The 24513-nt window shown below is 42.2% G+C and overlaps 1 protein-coding gene and 2 long non-coding RNA genes across 7 annotated transcripts in view; 1 reads left to right on the top strand and 2 right to left on the bottom strand.

Annotated features, from left to right (window-relative positions):
* LOC147141175 (uncharacterized) overlaps positions 1-3994 on the bottom strand; it is a 33262-nt gene extending 29268 nt beyond the window's left edge. Inside the window, exon 1 of the long non-coding RNA XR_015088336.1 lies at positions 3867-3994. This is a non-coding gene — a long non-coding RNA (uncharacterized LOC147141175). The remainder of the gene's footprint in view (positions 1-3866) is intronic.
* A 5553-nt stretch (positions 3995-9547) lies between these two features.
* Positions 9548-12226, bottom strand: LOC147141176 (uncharacterized). 2 transcript variants are annotated; one of them, XR_015088353.1, is made up of 4 exons: positions 12068-12226; positions 11660-11759; positions 10762-10859; positions 9548-10672 (listed from the first exon to the last, which is right to left on the bottom strand). It is a non-coding gene; the product is annotated as an uncharacterized LOC147141176 (long non-coding RNA). The 2 variants fall into 2 exon arrangements; XR_015088354.1 differs by lacking the exon at positions 12068-12226 and adding an exon at positions 11998-12041.
* Positions 11311-24513, top strand: part of LOC147141177 (neurocan core protein-like) — a 43172-nt gene continuing 29969 nt past the window's right edge. Inside the window, exons 1-2 of one of the 4 annotated variants that reach the window (XM_086042854.1) lie at positions 11311-11422; positions 11668-11728. The gene's annotated coding sequence lies outside the window, so the exon portion shown is untranslated. Of the gene's footprint in view, positions 11423-11542; positions 11560-11614; positions 11729-17523; positions 17863-24513 lie in introns of those variants that run through there. The other 3 variants (XM_086042856.1, XM_086042855.1, XM_086042853.1) reach the window with 3 other exon arrangements.

The raw sequence follows: 24513 nt of genomic DNA on the forward strand, positions 1-24513 counted from the left end.
AAATCAAGTTCAACAACGTACTGGAGAGACATTTCCATGACAATCCGGTCTGGTCCCGCAGCCCGCACCCCCACGCCGCACACCAGAGTCTGGCGTCAGCCCTGCTACACTTTCCCAGGCTCACATAACAATGCCCCCCCTACCCCCCCAGCCCCCCCCCCTCCCTGAACTCTGCACCGCAGCGCTGGCTGCCGGCGGGTCCTCCTCCACCCTGAACCTCCTCCTCCTCCTCCTCCTTCTCCATCAATGCTCCTCAAACGAGCACATGGCTGCATGCACAGAGCCTCATTCATGAAACGATCTACACGTTGCTCATGAACATTCTGGACGTGGCCGGCGGCTCGTTGGTGCGCATGCGTGCGTGCACCGCTTTGTTAATTGGTATTTGCATTAACACGTTGCGTTAGTGCGCTTAGGTCATTATTTGGCTTGAGCTGAAGTATTAAAAAAAGATGCAGAAGATTTAGATGGAGGGCTACAGTCGTGCAGATCACACACACACACACACACCCACACACACTTTTTTTAAAGCCAATTTTAGTTTCTTTACAGCTTTAAAGCCATTTTTTGTTTCTTTACGGTTTTAGTTCGTACACAAATGCCATTTTTTGTGTTAACCTGGACTCCCCTCTGCAAGGTTTCACCCGTCTTCTCTCAAATATTCACCCTCGTGTATAAGCAATATGTGCATGCATGCATAATCAAAATGATAAAGGCTGCGAGAAGGGAGGAGGAGGAAAAGGAGGAGGAGAAAGAGGAGGTAATACATGCCGGCTCAGGGCCTATTACGTTTGCCAAACAGTCCCTATATTGTACTGTACATGCACGTGCTGAATAAACAAGGCATAAAAATCACACAGGTGAGTTTAATGTCAAATAAATAAATAAATAAATCTCCAAATTAAGCCGGGGTGCTGAATAATGGGGAAAAAAAAAGATCATTTGAGAGCTCAGCTTCACAATGGTTTCATAAGCTTCAACTCAGCATTTCATTATTTTTACTAGCGGGGATTTTTTTTTTTATTCCCCACACCCCCCAGCAAGTTTGAAATCCTTCTTGTTGACCATTATCCTAATTGCTCAGCAAATATGTTTAACAAGAGAGATGATATGCATGCACAAAATAATGTACGTATAAGATGTGTCGTTTCTCGGCTAATGTGTTTGGCATGTTTCAATTTTCTGTGCGCTTGAGGCCTCGTCATTTCTGACATCAGAATATTTCAATTCTTTAAACCAAACTTGTCTTTTGATAAAATGTCCACAGCTCCAAAAAACAAAAAACAAACAAACAAACAATCAAACAAATAACACGTGTGAATCAATACATTGAGGATGCAGGCGACAAGCCGAAACAGCGCCACACCTCGGTGAGAAAAAAAATGAACCGCTACAACTAAAAGCCATAAGTGTTATGTACAATATTTGCATGATGTTCGATTGAGGGGGGAAAAATATGATCATGAAACAGGAAATGTAAAAAAAAAAAAAAAAAAAAAAAGGAAAGAAAAGTTATAACGTTTCCATGTCGTGGTTTAATTTTACAAGACAACTTACCGAATGTGCAGTGAGGTGACACGAATGAACTAAAAGGGCAACGTGTGCTAGCTGTAAATTGCCGAGAATATATTGTCAAAGCATCCTTTCGTTGATGATGAATAAGATCATGATTATTATCACTGTGGTGATAATTAATAATGTGTTTGTAATGAAGTTTACTAAACATTCACAATAGAGGGACATATATTCACTTATATGAGTAACATCAAAGCATCTGACATCATTATTATTCTGATGAGGTCAAAACAAAACGTCAAGTATCATGCACATCTTCGATATTGTCATGAATATTTTCCAAAGTAAAACGCGTTTTACAACGTGCTACCTGAATCCGTGAAATGTTTGTTGGATTCATAACGAATTCAACACGCCCTCCTTAACGCGTCATTGCCATTCAGCCAATCGGCAAGTCAAATGTTTTTCATTGATGTGCAATTTGTGCACGTTGAAATGGGCCCGACTGGGAGAATTCCTGTTGTTTTAATTCGTTTTCGATTATTTGGATAATATCAAGGCTTGCACACGCTTATAGTGGAAGGGAATGTGTCCAAATTGTTCATTGCATCAACTGTACATCTCAAGTCAATTTCATTGACAAAAGAAACAAACAACAACAAAATCGACCATAGCCTCCAATCAGTGTAATTGTTGCAAATGAGAGTGTGTAAAATTGATATACGGATTAAATGTGATTTATTTTATCCACTGTTTGATTTGGACTCTGCTACCAACACTTGTTGGAGACGATTGATGACGTGAGCACAATGTAAAAGGTCTGTTATTTCTTTCTTTCCTTTTTTTTTTTTTAAATAATAGCACTGTCCTGTGTAAAATATTATTATTATTATTATTATTATTATTGTTATTACGCACACATTCGTATTTGAGACAGTCTTAAACATGCAGGCATATGTGCTTATGTTTTCGACATAGAGTTTGCATAAAACTTTAGGTTCGATTTTGTGTGTGTGTGTGCGCGCGTGTGCGTGTGTGTGTTTGTGTGCGCGTGTTTTAAAACAGGCAACTCTTTTAAAATATGATATCAGTCAATTGTATTTCAATGTATTAAAAAGTATAACACAGATCAGTTGCTTTCCATGTAATCATATTAATGAACAGCACAGCGTAACAGAAAAATGTTCTTGAGCCAGATTGTGGTCAATGTCATCACAGTTATTCAAAAGCTGTCGTATAAGTGGGAAGAAACAAAATACGCACAAGAGTGCCGATACATTTGCATATGTTGCGCACGAGATATGCCGTACAGTAAAACGAACAAGCACACACAGAAAAGTCTGATATAAACAACAACAACTAGATTTAACAAGTGGAGTGCACCTCAAAGAAACCGATTACAAGTGAATAATAACACACATGGTAAAATATAATTCAAAATAATAAGAAGAAGCAATCTGTTCTCGAGCCAGATTTAGAATGCCTAAATTCAAACATAAACTCAGAACGTAGTCCACACACACACACACCCCCCCACACACACATATACATATGTCTATACATATATATATAGACATATATATGTATAGACATATATCGATTAAAGTTTTAAAACTAATTTATCACAAAATGTTATATAATTGACCACGATTAATCGTATTTTTCAACTACAATTTTTTACGAAGCTTGGAACCGATATTTACTTGAGTTAAATTTTGGAATTAATGTGGAAAAAAACCAATAAAAGTATATTTAGATTCAAAGTCTGTTCTAATAGATTTCTTTGATCCTTGAATAAGATTCTTTTCTCGTAAAATACAACAGGTGAACGACTCCCCAAAGACGTACAACTAATACGGTATTTGAATTTGGCTTTGCAAAGTGTGCAAATTATTTTGGATTTTTCCAATGAGCCGTCAAGTCACTTTTTAAACTGCGTAAAAGTCCATCTTTGCGACAGCGCCTCTCCTCTCAGTTTGGCTGCACATCAGCAGAGGTCAGCTGCTACAGGAAGTAAATAAAACTCAGTTCATTTTTTTTATTAGGTTATCAAATTGAAATTACTCTCCATATGCCTAAACTTTGACAGTCCTCATATATATATTTTTTTTCTGCTGCATATTTCTCAGTTTATATATATATAGATATAGATATATATAGATATAGATATAGATATATAGATTTACACTACACACACGCACACGCGCACGCACACACACCCACACGGTGTATAGCCTACATATGCACACACACTGTAAAGATGACACACACGCACGCGTAATAATGACGTATCCAAATGAATGAAAGCAAACCTACTGTGAGTGTAAAGCGAGTGAGCGCGAAGTTCTTACCCAGCAGTGTGCGCGAGTCCAGGCAAGGAGTGCGAGTCTGAAAGAGGCGCCGTCCGCGTGCCTTCATTTGAGTCGGCCGCATTTTTATGCAAACGAGCCGTGACACCACCCAGTGAATGGGAGGGGGGCCAACAGGGTCCAACAGGGGCCCGCGTTCCCACGGGCCACATTCCGACGCTCGCTCAAGTTCAACCTCAAAGCGGCCACGCCCATTGGACAAGAGCGCGTGGATCAGCCCCAAAAGGCGCGCGCGCTGCACCATGGGAGGGACACCACAAAGACTGGCCCACCATGGACAAATTAAATAGATTTATCCCCCCCCCCCCTCTTTCGTGGAAAAAGTATGTACAATGTTTATCAGCTTTAATTTCCTAATGCATTTCAATGGGGGTCACTGCACGAAGTTTACATGCATTCAACAACCCTTTTAAAACTTGAATATTCCAGAATATAAACTTTTGGGTTTTTTTTTTTTTTTTTTTTGAAAAACCCAATTAAGACCCTTGGGTTACCCCTTTTCGAACACAAATATTAATCATGGTAACCTCTTGTCGAACGGGGCATTGATTTGTGTTTTGCGCATGCTCTATCCACAAGGAATCTTGGTCTTTGTAGTACATAAAGTACTTGTGAGCGCATCGTCCTTGCCGTAGCGAGCCTAACTTGAGTACATTGATCTCACCGCACGCTGCGTTTTTTTCACCTTATTTTCTGTCTCCACGGCAAAAATGACACCGTGTATAACGACAGACATATACGTGTTTATAAGTCCATATACCTCTGACGGGCAATTCGCCGGAAATACACAAGCACAGAAAGAACGCAGCACAAAAGCACATTTTTAGAGCGAGGAACGAAACCCGCTGCTTTATTCCTGTGGTGAGCGAGAAGAATATAAAGTGTTTTATTCACGGTAGAATTTAGCAAGCGCGAATGATGCCTATTTGCGTCACGACGCCCGTGTGTTGCCGTTCCAATCGGGTTATTAACTCTGCCCGTTCATTCATGTAAACGTTTCGGAAAATGCCAATAGCAGGGGTGGATTGTACCAATATTACTGCCGCTTCAGGGTTGGGGACCTTCTCTGCCTCTTCTTCTCACACTTAATTCCACTGCATCTCTTTAAGTAGACCTCAGTCCTCCCTGACATGCGTCGCACAAGTGTTCCTATATCGGAAATAAGTGCTTGTGCACTACAAAAAGCCATAACAAAAAAACAATCCCTCGACAAAAATCACTTCAAAGTCTGCGATATAGTGGACGATGACATCAAATGCGCAAGTGTTCCAAGCGTGTTCCGCGTGTTTTCCCACGTACATGACATGCCCGCGTCCAGCCACAGTATAATTAGCCGGCTCGCTCCCACCGCCGTTCGCACCTCCCAATGCTCCCGCATTTGCACTCGTCTGGCTCGCTGATCCCGCGACCCCCGAGGGAATTGAAACTCTCAGTCATGAGTTGGTACTACGCAGTGTCCATGACCACTGACAACTTCACATGGCACACTTTTCCACTTGTGAAAAGGTGCTCATGCCGGTTCATTTGTCGACACACCAAAGCGTACACTCAGAGCGATTTTTTCTTTTTTTAAACGATTTAAACGATCAGCCGGATTCGGTGTTGATCACACACGCTCAGGGATTTCTGATCGTAAATCTTGAATATGTTTAACAGTTATGATTGTCCAACCGTTTTTCCGAGCAGATCGGGGAGTAGAAATCCCTCTTCAAACACCTCACAGGATAATCAGTCCGGATAATCTCTGAAAGAAATCGGACAATTTTTTTTAAAAATGTCGTCATTTGGACTTGACGGATGGGCACAATAAAGTAAGAAAATGGGGGGAAAAAAAGTGAATAAATATATCAAGTTTGGTTAAACCACACCTCTTTCTCTGCCCCACCCCCTTAGATTTTGGCCTGTTTTGCTGCCGCTTCCCCACCACGCTCATCCTTTCCGCTCAGTGAGGGGGATAAATGGCAAAGAGCAAATTGAGGCTGTTATTTGAGTCTTCTTTTAATTATTATTAAAGGCTGTACAAATAAACTTGACTTGTTACTTAAGTTTCAAGAATAAAGTGATAACTATGACAATAAATGTGTAAATGTCATGTGAAATATTCATGTCATATTATTGGGAAAAGTTGTTATATCATCGGTCATATAACAGAAGACTTTTCTATGAATATTTAATGATATCATTTGGTTTCATTCTTACAGTATGATGAATATTAGTCTCATATTTTTCATTTCTATTCTATTTATTAATGTGTTCTTTTTTCTTCAAAGTGTGGCCCTATTAATTGCTTTGTTGCGTAATCGCACCTTGAAACATCAGAAAGTTCTGCATCAGTCGTCATTTTTCTGCTGCATGTTTCTCAGTTTAAAACCATCCTCACCTTTTCATCTTCTCATTTCCCACCACGCTCCGCTACATTTACTTGACTTGTCATTTCCCACCGGCTCAATTAGCCAACAAAACTCCACAGTCAAGCCGGCCTATTGTTCACCTGCTTTACAAGCTTGTTCGTACTTTCACGAGCTTCCTTTTACAGACCGCCTCGGCTGCTCTTAAAGGCTCGAACGGCACCGTAAAAACGCGCCACTCGTGCGCCCAAAGCCATGCACAAAGGAGCAAAGCCATCAGTAGCTTATTAAGTCAGGACAAGTAAAAGGGCCGGCCAGGCCAGAGGTGAGATGACCCCCGTGAACTCCCCCGGCGAGGAGCCGGAGTGTGCCGCTGACCAGCGCGGCTGTTGATGGACTGGCGCCCAGTGCATCGGCTGACCCCAGGGGTCTTTTCGGGCGGGCAGCGGACGGGTGTGTCTTTAACCAATCAGCATTGATCAGATGACCCTTGATGACCTTTTGGTCACGACGACTTTGGAGGGTCAAACCGTTCGTTGTTCATCGAGAAATTCTTATCGCAGTGAGAAATGATCGAATTTTGATTAATTGCGCCCCGCCAAAAAACATTGATTGACTACAAATAATGATCTTTGTTTGTTTATGCATGCTAGCGTTGCATAGTGACCGGCAGGACGATAATTGTTCTCACATTAGGCCGGTCAGTGTGTCCATCGTTACGTACTGTGTAATTTTTGTAACATTTTTGTTTGGTGGTGTGCTGTGACATTTTTTAAAATATGTGCCTTGGCTCAGTAAAATAAAAATAAAACAATAGGAAATGTTGACCCAAGACACAAAAGTGACTCTGCCTTGCTGCAACTGGCTAGAATTTGTGTGTTTGCAGTGTGGATGCTGAGATGTAGCATTTTGGTAATTGCACCACGGCGAATAAGGAAAAAAAATAATAAATCACAATTTAAGAGGAGAAAATCCTAAGGTTTTTAGAATACAGTGGTGGTATTACGAGTATATTAAAAAAAAACGGAAAGTAATAATAACAACAAAGAGGAATAAAAAAAAAGATATATTTTTGAAGACGTAATTTCACAAGGAAAAAATAACTCATAACTTGCGCACGCAATAATAACAGCGGTTTAATTCACATGAAAATTTCTCACACTGTCCTTCAGTAGAACTAGAAGTACAGATACTTGGTCATAAAAAAAAGACCCCAGTAAAAGTATCGATTCAACTGGAGAACTTCAATTAAAAAAAAAAAGAATAAAAAAAAAACTCTGAAAGAACTCTGAAATGTCCTTACGGTGGATATAAAAAGTTTACACACCCCAGTTCAAATGTCAAGCTTTGGTAATCGAAAAAAAGACACAGCATTTTTGTGAGACTCCAAGATCAACTTCTCTCATCATTGATGTAACTAATAACCTGTTGAATTCAATTGAAAGGCAAATAGTGGTTGCACAAGTATGCACACCCTTTGAGAACTGGGAATGTGGCTGAGTTCAGAGCAAACAATCACATTCAAGCTCATTTTAAACGACCGTCTACAAACGCCTGCCGCCTTTTCCAGTGCTTCTGATTTAACTCCAAGTAAAGTTAAGCTGTTCTTGTAGGCTTTTCCTGACGTGGTTTTTTTTTTTTTTTGCTTTCTAGCAGAAGTCTGAAGGTTTAGCATCCAACACCGGCAGCTATTTGGAACTGTTCATAATTCCCTCCATCTTGACTGAGGAAAAACAGCGTCAAACAACAACATGAGACATGTAGAATAACACCATACACCATTTTTTTTTTTCTTATTCGCCTTCATCAAAATGCGTATTGTATATAATTGACAGTAAAAATATAGTTTTACTTTTGCACTTAAGTACATTTCAAAGGTTTTTTCCCCCACTTTTACTAACATAATGGAGCTACATCAGTACTTCTACTTCTTAAAGTCCTTTTTAAAAAATGGACTACTTTTGTTAGAGTGTGAGTTCTCTTGCCACCTGTTGTAATCGCAAAGCTTTCAAGTGTAATATCCTTTTCCACGAAGGTTCGCTCTAGTTGGTCTGGGGAGATACTGATGGAGACTGCACCCCCCCAAGCCAGCACACACCCGCACCCCTCATTTTTCATCCGGGCTTACGGGCTCCTGACAAGTCTGGGACAGGGTTTGCCTCCACGTAAGGCAGACGGACCGGCTGACACCTCCATAGATGTGACGTTAATTATGGGCATCTGCTCAAACGGCCCGTCTAGAGGCCTGAGGGGCCTGCTAAGGTCCTTGGCTGTTGTCATAGGGATGGCGGAGAACCGTTGGTGGGTTTTTTTAGGGGGGGGGGGGCGTGCAGACAGACACCCCGTTATTCTCCTGAGGGGTGGCCAGACATGACCCCCCACGACTCGCCCCCTTTTGATTTGGGTGGGAAAGAGCGAGCGGCCAGCCAGGAAGGAAGACGTCATTTTAGGTGCACGTTTTATCGGCTGCCAAGGGGAACGACCATGAGCGCTCTTTTCTTATTTACCCTTGCGCGGCACACGAGTCAAAATCACGCTGTTGTCAACCTCAAACGGACTTGTACGACTTTAGGAAAAGGTATTTGGATTGTTTGTACAACTGTTTTTGCGTCAAGTAGTCAAACAAAGTAGACAGATAGATAGCAGGTGGGTTTATTTATTTATTTTACTCATTGGAACCCCCCCCAGATACAGATACTCAGAAATTAGGGAAAGGTATTGGAATTGTTTGGGTTGATCTGGCATAAAATGTAATCATCTTAATCATTCAATTGTCAAACAAAGCAGTAGTAGACACACGCGCGCGCGCGCACACACGCACACGCGCGCCCTCCTCCATGCTTATGTTAATCGCTGTCTGTGTTCTCTAATGCATTATTGTGTTTTCCCACACTCCCTGTTTGCCGCATCTTTTGTCAGTGGGAGTAAAAGAAGATCGATGAATGGATGAGAGCCTGAATGGGCAGAAGGAGGGAGGGAATTATAACGTGGGCAGTCCACTGGTGACCCCTGCTGGACAGGATGTGAACATAATACGTGGGAGAGGAAAGGACGTCCTCCATGGACATGGATGGATATATTGCGGTACATCGTCCAAAAAAGGCCATGTATGTTATTTTAATTGTGTCTGAACTAACTGTTTGCTGCCTCTTGGTGAAAAAAATGTTTTCAATCTCAATAGGACATTGCTGGTTGAATAAAAGTTAAATTGTTAAAATAGGTAGGAAACGGCCTTATGAAAAGTGTTTTCGATGTGTTTAATGAATTCAATCTTGCTTTTTGACTTGAACTACTGAAATAAATGACCATTTCAAAGATATTTCAATTCACTGTAGTGCATAACGTTGGAGATACTTTTCTACATAAGAAATAATGACAATCTGACAACAAAACACGTCTCAGAAATGAAAAGCGAGCATTCGTGCTATAATCTGTAACGCCGATTTCTTCCACAAGATGGGGCTGTAACGCTATTATCAAAACTATGCAAGCATCAGCTCACGTGTTCCTCAATTCCCTTGGATCTGCAATCTTGCTTGAGATTTGATTCAATAAATATGTCAGGAAACTTGTAATAAAACTATTTTATGTTCATATCGAAATCTAAAGATGTGTGATAATATGCAAGCAGTTTAACTTGTATTTAATTCAATGTCCTTTTTTGTTCACATTTTTACTGTATACGTGTTGTACTTTTGTATTTACTTATTTGTACACAATACAACAAAACAATATATATATGACAAATATACACACATTTTAAGCTTGGTTTTAAAATTACTTGGTCAGTTTGACTTTGGGGGTATTTTGATATATTTGTTCCTCATCTAGTCTATGAACTAAACTTTTGGGACTTGGACTGTCAAAACGGGTCTTCCACTCATACCGGTCTTGGGCAGTCGTCATCAGCTGACCTCGGATTTGCCGCAATCTTGCCATGTCGTTTTTAGGGATGACCTTTTTGTTTTTCCAGTTTGGAGTTTGACTCGCTGTATTGTCTCCTGGTTTCCTGACTTGTTCATGTCCTTCTTTGTTGTAAAATGACTTTTCAATTGGTTTTGGCTTGCCCTGTCCGATGCCGTAGTTCGTCATTGCTGGTGCGCTGATAATGGAGAAAACTGTGCTGGATTCTGGTAGAGAGAGTATAATCATCTCGAGAAAAGTCATGCTGTTTTCATGTACATGTTGCCAAATGTGTGGTAATTACAATAAACAAACAGATGGCTATTTGCAGAAGAGGTGGCAGAAGTGGTTATGTGAGAAAGAGAGAGTCACGGAAAGATCAGTTAGATTAATTTGTTGATGATTATCCATCCATCCATTTTGTACTGCTTATCTTCACCAGGGCCGCGGGTGAGCTGGAGCCTTTCCAAGCTGCAGTGTACATAGCAAGTTTGGGCTTCGAGGGAGAGGAATCACATTTTCAATTTTGGGCTTGAGCTAAAAAAAAAAATAAAATAAAAAAAGTTGTATCTAACGTTGATTTACTGAACAGACATGTATTGGAGTGTACAAGGCAATTGGAGTACCTGGAGGGAGCTCACACAAGCACAGTCGGGCCTGAGAAGCCAGACACTGATTTAAACCTAGAAACCTCGCCAGCATCACTGAACACTTGACCACCGAGCTGCCAAAACCAAAATGATGTAAGGCACAAACAAGACTACAAGCCCCACTCAAGCACAAATTGCCACAAACCTGGGTAATAAAACTAGTTCAATAAGCTGCCAACAAGTTAAGACTTTGATTTTTGTTTTTTGCACAAAACATTTGCTTCCAGGCACACCACTGGTGAAATGTGTTTTTTTTTTCCCCCTTCACTGATCGTCAAGGGTCAACAATATTAAAATATTACATTTTTCCAGAGAAAAGGGAGAACATAAAAACTCCTCATTTTACATTTCTCTCACCCCCCCCCCAAAAAAAGTGGCCCCAAACCTTTTTTTGCACCAGTTTCACATAAAGACATATTTTCAACAGACTGTCAGGGAAACATACAAACAAAAAAAGAAAATGCTACAAAAGACAAGTCACCATCATGCTGAATGTATTTTTTTGTAATTATAGTGGAAGCCCTACCCATGTTGCTCGTCAATGAGCCGACGTACCTCATTTTTATTCCAACAAGTGACATCGTAGCCAGGCTCACTTGTGCTTTAGTTGTATTTGAGGATTAGAGTTGCATATTTTGTAAGTGACAATGCTGCCGGTCTCATTTTTTTGTAACAAACATGCAGCATTAGCATAGTATGCTAATGCAACAGTATTCTAATGTATGCTAATATGCTAACGTTGCTCACGCATTAATGGACACAACATTTCAGCTGGTATGACTCTTCTAAGACAGGAAGCAATCGGAATTACCGAAGTTAGCGAGGCTAACAGCAAATCTCCTCCCCAAAAAATCTTATTTTCATTCTTTCTGACCTGTGCAGACGAATGAAGACTGTGTGGCCTTGTTGACCGATCGGTTCGCTGCTCGCCGGCAGCACACAGGTAAGTCAAAAGTCCTCTAAAAATCGGCCAACTGGAAGAAGATGAAATCCCAAAAAAAAAAAGAAGAGCAATTAGCGGTTAAACGTCGATGCGGAGTAGTGAAGTTGACTAATCGGTTCAATGCTTCGTGTTTGCTGTTTACTGTTTTAAGAAATAATGGTGAGCTACATACAAAGCTCAAGTGTCGCATTGATTGGGGGAAAAAATTATGCCTGCTGAAACTCAATTACAGTTACACTTGGTCTGCGGCTGCATTGAGTCACATTTACGTTTATTATCAGGAGGCAGTGTGAGGCAATGTTAGAGAAACAGGCTCAGGCCAACTAGGGCGAGTCTTACCTGCAGCAAAAGGAACCCAACAGCTCACCTAATTAATTCTTGGCTTCATTATGTTCTGTAATGATAGGATTAGGGACGAGGACAAGCAGCATGACGCAATTAAGCAAAAAGTGAATGAAAGTTTTATTGCAAAATACAGCATTTGGATGAAGCAGTTATTCACGGAGTAAAATAACGCAGGTGAGTGTAAAGAGGTGCATTGTGGGAAATGCCCCATTCTGTTTTGCCTTCATTCCCTAATATGACAAATTAAAAACCAGTCATTTCAGTTATGCGTGAAACAGGAAGTCAAACGCTGGAACGATACTACGATTCAATAAAAAAAATCACATTAAAATAACACTTTCAAACACAGGTATACAAAATGAACCCATCATATCGTATCAGTCATTCTAGCAAACCGCATCGGGTCAATTAAAAAAAAAAGAAAGATGAGCGACGTGCAGCCCCGTCGATTGTTCTCCTCCCGATTCTGTGGTGATGCTAATCATCATAATAAACCTGCATTGCGTGTGTGCGCGCGACCATTTGCACATATAAAACAAATAGCCAAGGGTTTTGACAGAAGCGGTTCCATGTTTTTGAACCTGCGTTTTGTATTTTTTTGTATTAGCAACCGCCGCTCATTCAGGATGAAAGGAGGAAAAGGACCAAGCTAGGCGGCTGAGTGGAGCACACAAAGCACAGATGCTGCACAGGAGCTCATTAGACACACGCGCACACACATACGCTCACACACGCGCACACACACAAATACTCAGCCACACATGACCTGAATTTTAAGCGCCAAGGTAAATCACGATGTAATTGGGCAGGGAAAAAGTATGCGGGAGAAGCTGTTGTCTGTTATTTTGCAAAAAACCAATCTGGCTTAGGGGCCCCTCATTTGACCCATTTTCAGTGGGGTTCAACTTTAGGCTATTTGGCACATCTTTAGCCGTACAACTTTTCACCTTTTTTGGGAGCACCACATTTGAAGTACACAGAAAGAGTCTGACGCTGACCTGGCAAACCTTTTCAACAAGATGTGATGTTCTGACAATTTAGTTGCTTTTTCTGTTTTCGGAAAAGGCTGCTTAAAGGATAAATGTGTCGTTTTGACAGGTCTGCCGCTGTTGAATTCTTTTTTTCTGTACAAGGCTGCTAGCAAGTTCTCCAGCTGAAACTTTTTTTTATGGCTGCAAATGCAAAAGATTGCAAAAAAGGCGGGCGGTCCTCAGCCTTAAAGTCTGTAAAGCTGCGCAGCTGTCAAATGTCGTGTCATCAGGCTAACACTTGAAGGCTAGGAAAAGGATGAACAGAGCTTTGGGGAGCGCAGACTCTTCACGAAAGTGCGATTTCAACATTTCAGCAAGTCTGCGGCTTTTGAATTTGGTGTTTTTGTTTGTTGGCGCAGCAGTTTTTGTGGTCTGAATGTGTGAAGCTGCCTTCTACACGAAGTGGTTTAGTGCATTACATTTTCTACATTTTTTTTCCCCCTCACTCTGTGTATTGTTTGGTCAGGCATAAACACAGTAGCTTAACTTTGGCACGGAGCACTTAATCTCGGTGTGGCTCTGTTGACTTTTCATGTATGCGGTTAGCATCTGAGAGGGCTGCGTCTTTGTCATTGCCACCAAAAAGAGGGAAAACATTAAATGTGGGTAAAAACGGAATTCGAGTCAGATATGCTGCTGAGAATGAATAAACCCATCAGATTTACCAGCGTCGTCAGCATCAACCTAAAATCATTGAAATACGGTTGCTGTTCAATGACATTTGTTCGGTGACATTTACACTCGTGCATCTGCATAAAAAAAGGCACTAAATAATAAGCACCCGCAGTAAATCACAAGCTCCGTGAAATGGGAAATGATTAAATATGGTGTAAATATGGTAGGCTTCATTAGAAGTGCATGTAGACCAATGATTCACAAAGTGTGCTTAGTGGTTCCCTCTAGTGGTACATTAAGCAATCCACTGCCTAAGTGCAGATCAGTTGTGTTTCAAGCGATACTTTTCTAATTTGACCGTTTTCAGCAGTAAAAAGGTCATATTTTGTATGAATTTGTTCACTTCATTTTTTCATGTACAATTAACACTTTTACAATGGACGTCAACCCCTAAGTTTTCTTTACAATATGTTCTGTGCGCCTCCACTTGTATAAACACGGCATTCTGATTAATATTGCGTTTGTGGAATATGTCAACCCAAACATATTTTTTTCAAGAATATGTTCTATGCAAGCCCACTAGTTGAAACAAGGCATTTTGATAAATATTGCGTTTGTGGAATAAGAGTTAATCCACCCGTTTTTAGCCATCTCCGGGGGCGGCCATTTTGTCACTTCTAGCGACTGAAAATGACGTCACAACTGCTCAGGGCTCAGGTAACGACCAATCACGGCTGACCCTTTTTTGTGAAGCTGAGCCGTGATTGGTCCTTACCTGAACCCTGAGCAGTTGTGATGTCATTTTCAGTCGATAGAAGTGCCAAAATGGCCGCCCCCGGAGATGGCTAAAATGGGTGAATTCATATTAATCAGAATGCCGTCTTCCAACTAGTGGGCCTGCTGGGAACATATTCTTGAAAACCAAGCAAGACCACCATCTCAGGTGGACTTGCTGTCGACTGAAAATGACATCACAGCATATGTTTACATTGTCCCTCTATGTGGCAGATTTTCACCTGTGCCTGGAAGTGGCATCTCGCCGATGTTTGGACAACCTAAGTGGCGGTTAGCAGCGTCTCCCACCACGTCTCCTTCACTTCCTCCCAGACAAAATGCATTTCATGTGCTTTACTGACTAGCTTGTTTGATCTCGTCACGTTAACAACAGCACCAGTAAAAACAAACCGCGCCGAATGAGACTTTCCGGCCAATAACAAGCGCGCACAGGCGCCCGAGAGCCAAGATGGAGAATTTATTATGCTACTAAAAACATCATTATGCTCTTTGTTCCCGCTGTGGCCAACTGTGTCTTTCCTGGCAGCGCTGTTAAGATGATGGAGCAGTTTTTCGTGGCATAATCCCGCTCCTCTCAAGTCTTGCCTTTGGATGGCTGCTCCCCTGACGGAAAATGATTGACATTTGCAAAAAGTCACGCGGCCAAGTCTCCTTTTATGTGTGTGCGCATTGTGTGCCGCGTTAACTAAGGACAGTGCGCCAGACACCAACACTCGCGCAAACGTGTCATCTACCATCTTTGAACGTAAACAGGCCCGGATGTTTGTTCGTTCGTCATTTAGAATTTGTCTTATCAATTTTAGATCAGCTCAGTTGAAAAAGCCAAATACTTCACTTTGTAACTTGATTTCAAGGGTTCCTCGGAGAAAGGCCATTCTCATGTCTCACGAGAGCACGTTGTTTAGCTGTTGTTCCGCTGATGGGAGTGCCATTTGCAAAGTGTAGCGCATCGCTTTCCGTGCCTCCTGTTGTGTTGAGAGGAGCTCAAGCAATGCAATAAGAGTCGTACGGTCCCCCGCTGTCGTGTTTGCCCGACGACTCTCGCCGAGCTGATGAGGTTTGCCGTCTAGAAAGTTTCCCCAAAATGTGCTTTCTTGCACGGTTAACACGCAAACGGATGCAAAGTGTTGCTATTCAGCCTTCATTCTGACTCCTCTTGATTTGAATTGTAACGCTTGCTTTGCTTGTAATTTGCATATGTTTGGCGTATATGGCATTGCGCAAAATAAAGTACTAAACTGAATTGCGGTTCCTTTTCCCGCCATATTGCATAAAATCAGATTGGGAACTCGAGTCATATGACTTGACTCCAGTCAGATTTGAGTTGCCATTTTTTGGACTTGCGGCCCGCTTTGGCCCAAAAACTCGGGAACGACTCGACTCGACTTGGTATCCAAGTGACCCAGCTTGACTTCGACTTGGAACAAGGTGACCTGACAAGTCATCTTGTTTATAGTTTGAAATTGACGTTTTGCCTGTTTAGGAAGGAAAGCAAGAAATAGAAAAAGAGGGTTTTTGTTTTCCTTCGCGCCAACCTGGCAATCCAGTCAGCGTCACTTGCTGGTGTGAAGTGGTTTGGCACATTATTTCCGAAGGGGATTTTGAAATTGAACTGAAATGGAGGCGCCTTTCAAAAATGGATTGCGTTTTTCCGTTCGACAATACGATGGGAAAAAGCGGTGTCGTTTGGGCTGCACAAAGTATTTTAATGAGGTCCCCAAATTTGGACAGCAAATTAACTTCAAGTGGGGCAATTACCTGGAGCCCTTTCTCTCTTGTTTTTTTTTTTTTTTTTGGGGGGGGGGGGGGGGGGGGGCGGTGCTTATCTCAGCTATCAGTGGTACTTTTAGGACTCCAAAAACCTGCCTCCATGACATGAGGGGAGATGCATTATTCAAAAACATCTCGAGCACCTAGCAACAGCCTGCAGATCAACACTGGGCGCAAATAAAACACTTTGCTAGAGCTAGCTTTTTTTTTTTTTTTTTTTTAATACAAGTGAATTACTAAGACCATGCAAGTGAATTCTCACTTTGATGAAAAGGACGTGATGAGACACGTGCATATTACTCAAGCTCGGACTCGTACTCAAAATCCATTTTCGCTTTTCTTATTGACATTAGCAAGCCAACGACTGAGTCAACTTACCCAAAAACATATCCGTGTCCAACACAAGAAAAATCGAATTTGATCAAAATGGTGAATGGAGTGCATTGATTGTAATTGATTGATTGAACCCACGCAAAAGTTTTCCTTTTTAGTTGAAAATAACATACTTTAACCTCCTCCCATGCCGTACCCTGGCCAGCGGCAGACTAGATGGTTTTTGTCTTCGGTCCCATTTTAAATCCACCTGTTGTGTTGTACTAGCCTCAATTTGTCTCTCAGGTTATTATTATTATTCTTAAATTGTTCAAATGTGTTGTGCTCTACTATTGTGTTGAGCCTCCTTTGAGGTCTTAAATTCAGTTTGATGGATCTTTTTTTTTTCAATAAGCATTTCTAAGATAATAAGATAACAGCACGGTGTTTTTAAGGAAGAATAATACCCTGAATTATATAAAAAGGAACGTGAAGAAATAAGATGGTTTTGCAAAGTGTAATTACAGGCCGAAAGTCACTCCTTTCCATACAGATGAAATAAGCAGACTCACGCAAAGCAGTCTGCAGATTGTGATGCCATTTTTTTTTTTTTTTTTTTGTTCCAGTCTTTTCCCTGCTTTTGTTGGGATGCGGACTTGTGTTGTTTTGTTGTCCTTTGGTGTTCCAACTAGTGTCACGTGAGGAGAGAGAAGCATCATGAGGATGTGATGAGGTTAAGCTGGTGGTCAGACTGACAGCCTAATTGAATTCACAGACACTGGCTCAACCTTTAAAGGTTTATATCGGATTATGGTCATATAAAGATCCCTCAACCACCCCTCCGCCCCTCTTTTTTTTTTTCTTTTTTTTTTTTTTTTTTTTTTTTTCCTCCCAACCAGCCACCCTCCCCCTTCCACCTACACCGCCACCGTCTCTCTTTGAATGGGGGCGCTGAATCCGTCTGCCTGCCTGTCAAGCGTCTTTGTTTCCAACTGATCTGGCTTCTCTGTGGAGCACCCAAAGGTGGCCAGACTACCAACTCGCACCCATCACGCCCCCGGGTGCCGGAAGATGAAGCGGCCGTCATCAGCCACTCGCTGAAGTCAGGCTTACCGCAAAGTGCCGCAAAGTGCTGCTTCACGCCCGCTCCGTCGAGCTGCACCTGCAAAAGCTTTTTCTTTTTTTTTTTTCCCACCCTTCTTCTTTTACATCTTCTGCCCTCCGTGCACATTCCACCGGATTGCATCCCTGCTTTGTCCCCTTGAGGTGAGTGTGCAAGCGGTCGTTATTCCTCGTGGGATTTACGGCTACACGCGCCGTGGATCGTTTTGTAAGCATTTAAGTGCGAGTGGCACGGTAAAAAGGTTGAAAAATGAGCTGCACGTGTGGTCTTGCGTGCGTGAAATAATATCAGTATAGGAACAAAGTGATGGCTTCAATGAGGGCAAAGCAGTGCTCGGTATTTTTGAATTATTTACACCTCAAAGCGTTTTAATACTGAGTGAAATTTACGACTGATGTAGTGGTATGCATAAAACATCAACTCTTGTAAGCGCGCGCGCGTGTGTGTGTGTGTGTGTGGTTTTAGGCTGCAGACATTTTAATTTGAACAAGTTTTGACTGGGGAAAACCTTAGCGAAACAGAAGGTTGGAGTGATGCAACGGGATGGGCATGAACAGGTGTTGGTGAAATCTATTGTGTTGTGATGAAGTCTTCTGTCGCCTGCACATGACAGCCAAGGACGCCTTCCAACCCGCGTGCCCATTGGCCGGTGCAGTGCGCACATTTGCCTTAAAGCAGCGCTTTCCAACCGTCACTGAGCCAAGGCACGGATTGGATGTTCCATTAGAACAAAGTCAGGAAACAAAAGTGTCACAAAAAGTGGAATCAGTGCACACTTTAACATTTTGCAGCGCTGCATTCGCAAATCGACCTATTAGTGATTGTTTTATTTAGACTGTTTTTGTGCTCTGGCCAAAGCCATGTCTAATAGAAAAAGGTTGCTTTGGCGCCATCTGGTGGCATCGTTGTGCAAAGCATTTACAGTATGCAAGATAAAAACGAACAAAGATACATACGTTGACTTACAAGTGACTTGTCCTACGTTTTTTTTGCGCTTATTTAAAACAATCACGTAACTTTGCCGAAGAAAAGCCCGCTAGCTTCATGCCAACACGCAATGCAAAACATAAACAGGCTGACGAATAGCATCAGTGTCACAGACTTGTAACCCTTTAAGCAATGGATAGTTGAACACAAATGGTGCGTCAACACATGTAGACCAATAAAAATAGCAATACCCACAGGCTTTATCCTTTGCAAAAAAAAACCCAACAAAACAATTAATACCACTGCAGCTTACTGAGCAGTTGTGACAGTCGTCTTTGTGTATTTCCATATGTCTGTGTTATACTGGCTCCTGCTGACCAAGAGGCGCACACACCAGCCACGCCACCATTTTTATTTAACGACATTAGTACTTTATGAGAACAGTAATACTTCTGAGGAAAGTCTGTAACTGAACCATCAAGTCTGATAAAGGTTTTTCCAAGTATATTGTAAACGTACAAATTTTCTGTCTGTTAGTTCCGGAATGGGCCACAATATTTTGTGGTACTCTCAAGAAACTGAGACCGGTCACGTGTTCGCAGCTCGTGCTGCTCTCTTGTCATAGGTAAACTAACTTAGAGTAGACTAGGGCAGGCTAAAAAAAAAAAAAACAAGTCAATGTGGCGGCCATGTTGCCAGGGGCGACTTTCTCATCAAATGTAATGGAAAGCATAGACGTTAGCTTAGCATCGCCGTAAGCATGCAGCGCAAAAAGGAGAGTGTCGTACCTATTGGTATCTGTGGCTGTTTTTTACTCAGGCGCTACTCGTGCACGTCTCTCCAACATTTTTTTTTTTTTTTTTGATACAGTGCACGGTCGTTTGTTTCGTAAAGCCCTTATCTATGGCATCTAATCGTAACGTACAATCGGTTAAATCGAACATCCTCAGTACCAAAAATGCACCTCGGACTAATCATTTTGGACTTTAATATGAGATGCAATGCACGACATGTAAAAGCACTTGGAACAAAAATGTCGTTTCTGTGAATATTTGGAAACTCCAAATACAGAATCAAAGTCTCAACACTTGTATAGGAGAACAGTTTGGGTCACCTTGACAAATGAGCCGCATTGTGTGGCAATCCGAGAGCCCCTCCGAATACAACCGACCCCTTTCTCTATTCCACGCTCCCTTGGAGGAGCCCCCCCCACCCCCACCCCACCCCAACCATTTTCTTGGCCTTGTTAGTGCACCCATCACCAGCTGGGTGTCAGTGCCATAAAGCAGGACGAGGTTAACAAGGCGGGCGCATGTACTGGTGCAGGAGGAGCTGAGCGGATTTTGTGTGTGTGTGTGTGTGTGTTGGTTGGTTGGTGAAGAGGAGAATAGCGAAGAAGAGCGCTGCTAAAAGCTGCTAGTTTACACCATGCATTTTTCATTCTTTCTGCGTGTGTGTGTGTGTGTGTGAAGCTGAGTGCACTCACTATTGGGCATAATGGACAGAAAGCGGCGTCGTGCGCTGGAAAAGGGTTCTGAAATCGTTACTGCATGTACTCTTTGACTGTACTTTTTTTGTGCACTGGATGAAACGCTTTGATGTAACACGGCAGACAGGATATGGGCGTATTATTAGCTGCGCCAAAATTGGATTTAACCCGTTCACTGCCAGCTGTTTTCGGGGGCATTTTGACAGATTTTTGGAGACCCAAAGTAGATTGGGTTCTGTGGCAATAAGCACTGAACCAACCGATAGAAAGAGGAGACTCGCTTCTTTCACCAGAAAAAAAAGTTTTTTGTTTTTTTCTTTCTCTAGCTTCTCCCATTCTTTTGTAATCAGCAATAGAAGATGGGCTGGTTTCACCAAAACGGCAGATTTCTGGCTGATAGTCAGAGAAAACAAGCTTTTTGTGGAAAGAAACATGTCAAGCAGAACAGAGACTTGAAATAAACGATGCTGTACATTAGAGGTGCAACGATTAATTATTTTGCTTATTTATATCCACCATATTACTGGCCTGCATGCTCATGTGCATTATTATTATTATTATTATATAAAAAAACAAGGCTTTACTATATATATTATTGTTATTATTATATTGATATTCATATAGAGGGTTAGGATTTAGTTTGTTTTGGTTTCATTTCACTGTTCACAGGTCGGGAATAATTTCAGTCAGTCAATCAGTGGACCTATAGCATTTTGAATTGGTTTTAGCATATTTCAGAAATTTGTTGAGGTGGCCCGCCTCCCCCTTCCATTTTTTCTTTTTCTGTGTATATTTGTCTGTCTCTCATTAGATAACGTTTACACAGCAGTGGTTTATCTCCAGTTAACAGCTGATTTTGGTCCGGGTGTTTTTTTGTGCTGGACAGCCTCCGATGATCAGCCCCTTGAGGCAAACTTGAAATCATGTGAGCGGACTGAGATTAGGCCACAATATGAGACGGGTTCTCGCCCTCATGTGAGCGAGCCCCAAAAGGGGAATTGGCGCAGGCGAGCCATCAATCAGCTTCACCGTGTAAGCAGGGAGGGCTTCAAGTTGCTGGTCAGGCCAATGGTTACCAGCGCGGATGATGGCGAGCGCAGCTGAGCAACGCGTCCACACAAAGGAAACGGCCCTGTCTTTGTCTGGCCCTTAAAGTTGACACCTGGCGCGAGACAAACGCTCCGTCACTTACAAGTGACCTTTTTTTTTTTTCTTCTTCCTGCTAAGCTTTATCAGCATTTTCTCTATTGTGATATTCTGTTTCTGTTATATTTTGCTGTCACATTTGGATGGTTATTTATTTATTTGGATTGGAGTGGTTTGTTTTGTCCCCCTCCATCACACTGCATGAAACATCTCCTCTCAGCACTTTTTGTCTGTGTCTTTGCTGAATGTGTGAAAGACACCTGAAGGACAATGTTGCGTTTATCTCTCGTCCGCGCCGTCAGCGTTCCACCAGCGCAGCGCATCCTAAAGCCAAACAAACGTTCGCATCAAAACCGGTCAGCGCGCGGCTATCTTTTCCTCCATTTCACATGTTTTCATTTCTCTCCGCCCGCTTCCCCGACGGCGCTACAACGTCTCCCGCTTGTGTGGCGAAATCCCGGGATAATAGCGTGGACTCGCACACCAAGACCTGAACCTTTTGAACTTTTGCCTTTGTCCTTTGCCGCTTTGGGGCCCAGCTGTTGTCGTGATCACGTGGACAGCAGTTTAGCTATCCTGAGCTAAATGATGTTAATCTTTAACCCTGCCACTCAAACATATACTCTCCAACTAAAATATATGAAACCTTAAACAAAACCCCTCCAAAAAACATTTGTTAAAATCAGAAAAGGACATTTCAGCATAGATCTTAAAGTAGCTTCATGTTAGCATATATGGTAATGCGAAAAGCCATCGAGAGGCTAATGCAGATGAGCAGAGATTGTACGGAGGTTACAATCCTCACAGGCGTAATTCTTTTGGCTATTTGGGAACGAAGACCATCGCTGGAGGATATTTGGGAACTTTTTGGCTCTTCTTATTGCTCTTATTTACGCTGCTTCTACGTTCATCTTGCCCAGCATGTTTTGGCATGACGTGGTACTCCGCTGAATGACAACTACTACAACGCTAAATTCGGCCCTGCCTGCCTGCATACTGTACGAACCAATAAAAACAAGAGTGAAGGATGATATAGTTGGGGAACACCGCGCAAGTGGCGGTTGAGATGAGGATCGGAGAGGAGAAATGTTCATGTGTCTTCAGACAGATGGCTGTCATAAGAGCTGTCAATCACGGTCAGGAATGTTTTCTTGCGACGCACACACATTGTTGTACCTCATATTCCTTCTGTCTTGAGAGCCTTTAATAAACCCAAACATATTTTTTTTCAAGATTATGTTCTATGCAGGCCCACTAGTTGAAACATGTCATTCTGATAAATATTGCGTTTGTGGAATATGAGTTAAGCAGCAAAATCCGCCCCTTTTTATCCATCTGTGGGGGCGGCCATTTTGTCATTTTCTGTCAACTATAAATGACATCACAACTACCCAGGGCTCAGGGAAGGACCAATCACGGCTCGCCTGTTTTCTGAAGCTGAGCCGTGGTTGGTCGTTACCTGAGCCCTGAGCAGTTGGGATGTCATTTTCAGTCGACAGAAATGACAAAATGGCCGCCCCCTGAAGATGGCTAAAAACAGGCGTCAACTACTCCGGACCTTTTTGCGCATGCGTAAGAAGTAGTACCCCCCCCCCCCCCTCTCCTCCATGCCATCGGAGTTGGTATATTTACCAAACAATTACAAACGGTTTCTGGATGAAAATAAACTCAAGTATAAAAAAAATCCTATCGTTTCACGACGATGTCGAATGACGGCGGTCTTTTATTTATTTATTTTTTGCGCTCTTCTGTATAGCCAGCCATTATTTCCGTAGAGGAGATGTGAAAAATGAGCGAAGTTGATTTAATTCTTGAAGAAAAGCTTCGATTTTCACCGTTTGTCCGCATTCGTCACTTCCCCGAACACGCCCCCCCCCCAGACGGCCCGGTTGCGGGACGCACCAAATAGACGGCTTGACCCGACTTTTCAACGGCCGACGTCGGATTGGCGTGTGGAGGCCGTAAAATTAATCTAAGATCCGGTCAGTGTTTCAGATGGATGGCGAATCTCAGCTTTTTCCATGTAAAGAACAAAGTGATGAGTCATTAGTTGTTTTGCATGATGGCGATTAGTCACCAGGCGCGCTGAGCAACGTGTGTGTGCGTGTGCGTGTGCGCGTCTGTGTGACAGCATGATAAATGCGCACAAGAGATGAATAGTTTGAGTCATCCAAGTTCACTCTTGTCTCTGTGATTGTGATGAATGTTTCGGTCGCTTTAATAATATTAAATCGCTCCTCTCCCTGCAAACGTTTGCACCATTTGACCAATTTCAGACAGAGGTGGCCACGAGACATTTCGGATGGCCATTTTTTTTTTTTGTTGATGTGATTGCTATTGCATTTGCGGAATATGAATTTAGCCGAAAAATCCACCAGAATGACAAAGCGTCCAGGTAACGACCGCAGCTCACCTGTTTCCCAGCTTTGGTCATGTGACGTTTGCAAGCAAACTTTACAACAGAGAGAAAAAGTGGCAAAAATGGGCAGATTTTTTTTTGCCAATTTTTTTGGAGGGGGGGTGGGTGTTTCAATGTCATTATCTGTTGTAATATTTTAATTCGTACTTGCCAAAAAAAACGTGTTTGCGATTTTAAAAGAGCTATTATCGGCCAATTAAATCAGCCAGCCGATTAATCAGTTGGGCCCGTCACAGCATGCCTTTCGTTAGCCCTTTATGCCATTTTGCATTGTGTGTTAGCATTAAGCTAGCGAAAGGCAAAGTCCTGTGGTTGTTTTAAATGCGCAACGCGATTCTCTTTGTTTTGTTTGAAATTGAACTTCAATTGGGAGAAGCAGCTTAAGACCTCTTTTTTCAGACTTGTTCACTGTCTGCCAAACTTCTGCTCCTTGTGAAGTTTCTAAGTTGAGTTGAGTTGAGTTGAGTTCGCTGCCCATAAAGCATCTGGGATTTTTGCTCACAAGTCAATGAAAGCTCGCATCTGGAAAAAGTTGGCTGGCTCATATCTCAAGACACCATTGTATTCTCTTCCATTCACAATACGATTTTTTTTTTTTTTTTTTTTTTAAAGTCAAGATGGCCCGCCTGTGCCATTTGTGAATGCAGAAGAGCACATGAGCTTCCCTCCAGCGGCTTTGAGGACCGGCTTTCATTGTGAGGATGTGACAAGGGCGATGAAATGACCTCGCTTTCATTTGTCTTCCTTCTTCTTCTCGTCGCTCTTATCCAGTTCTCTGCCGTCACTCATCGGGAGCCGTCTGCTCTTGAGGGT

Source organism: Filicampus tigris, chromosome 10 (assembly GCF_054856515.1).
Source record: "Filicampus tigris isolate MCC_2025a chromosome 10, RoL_Ftig_1.0, whole genome shotgun sequence".
Lineage (NCBI taxonomy): Eukaryota > Metazoa > Chordata > Actinopteri > Syngnathiformes > Syngnathidae > Filicampus > Filicampus tigris.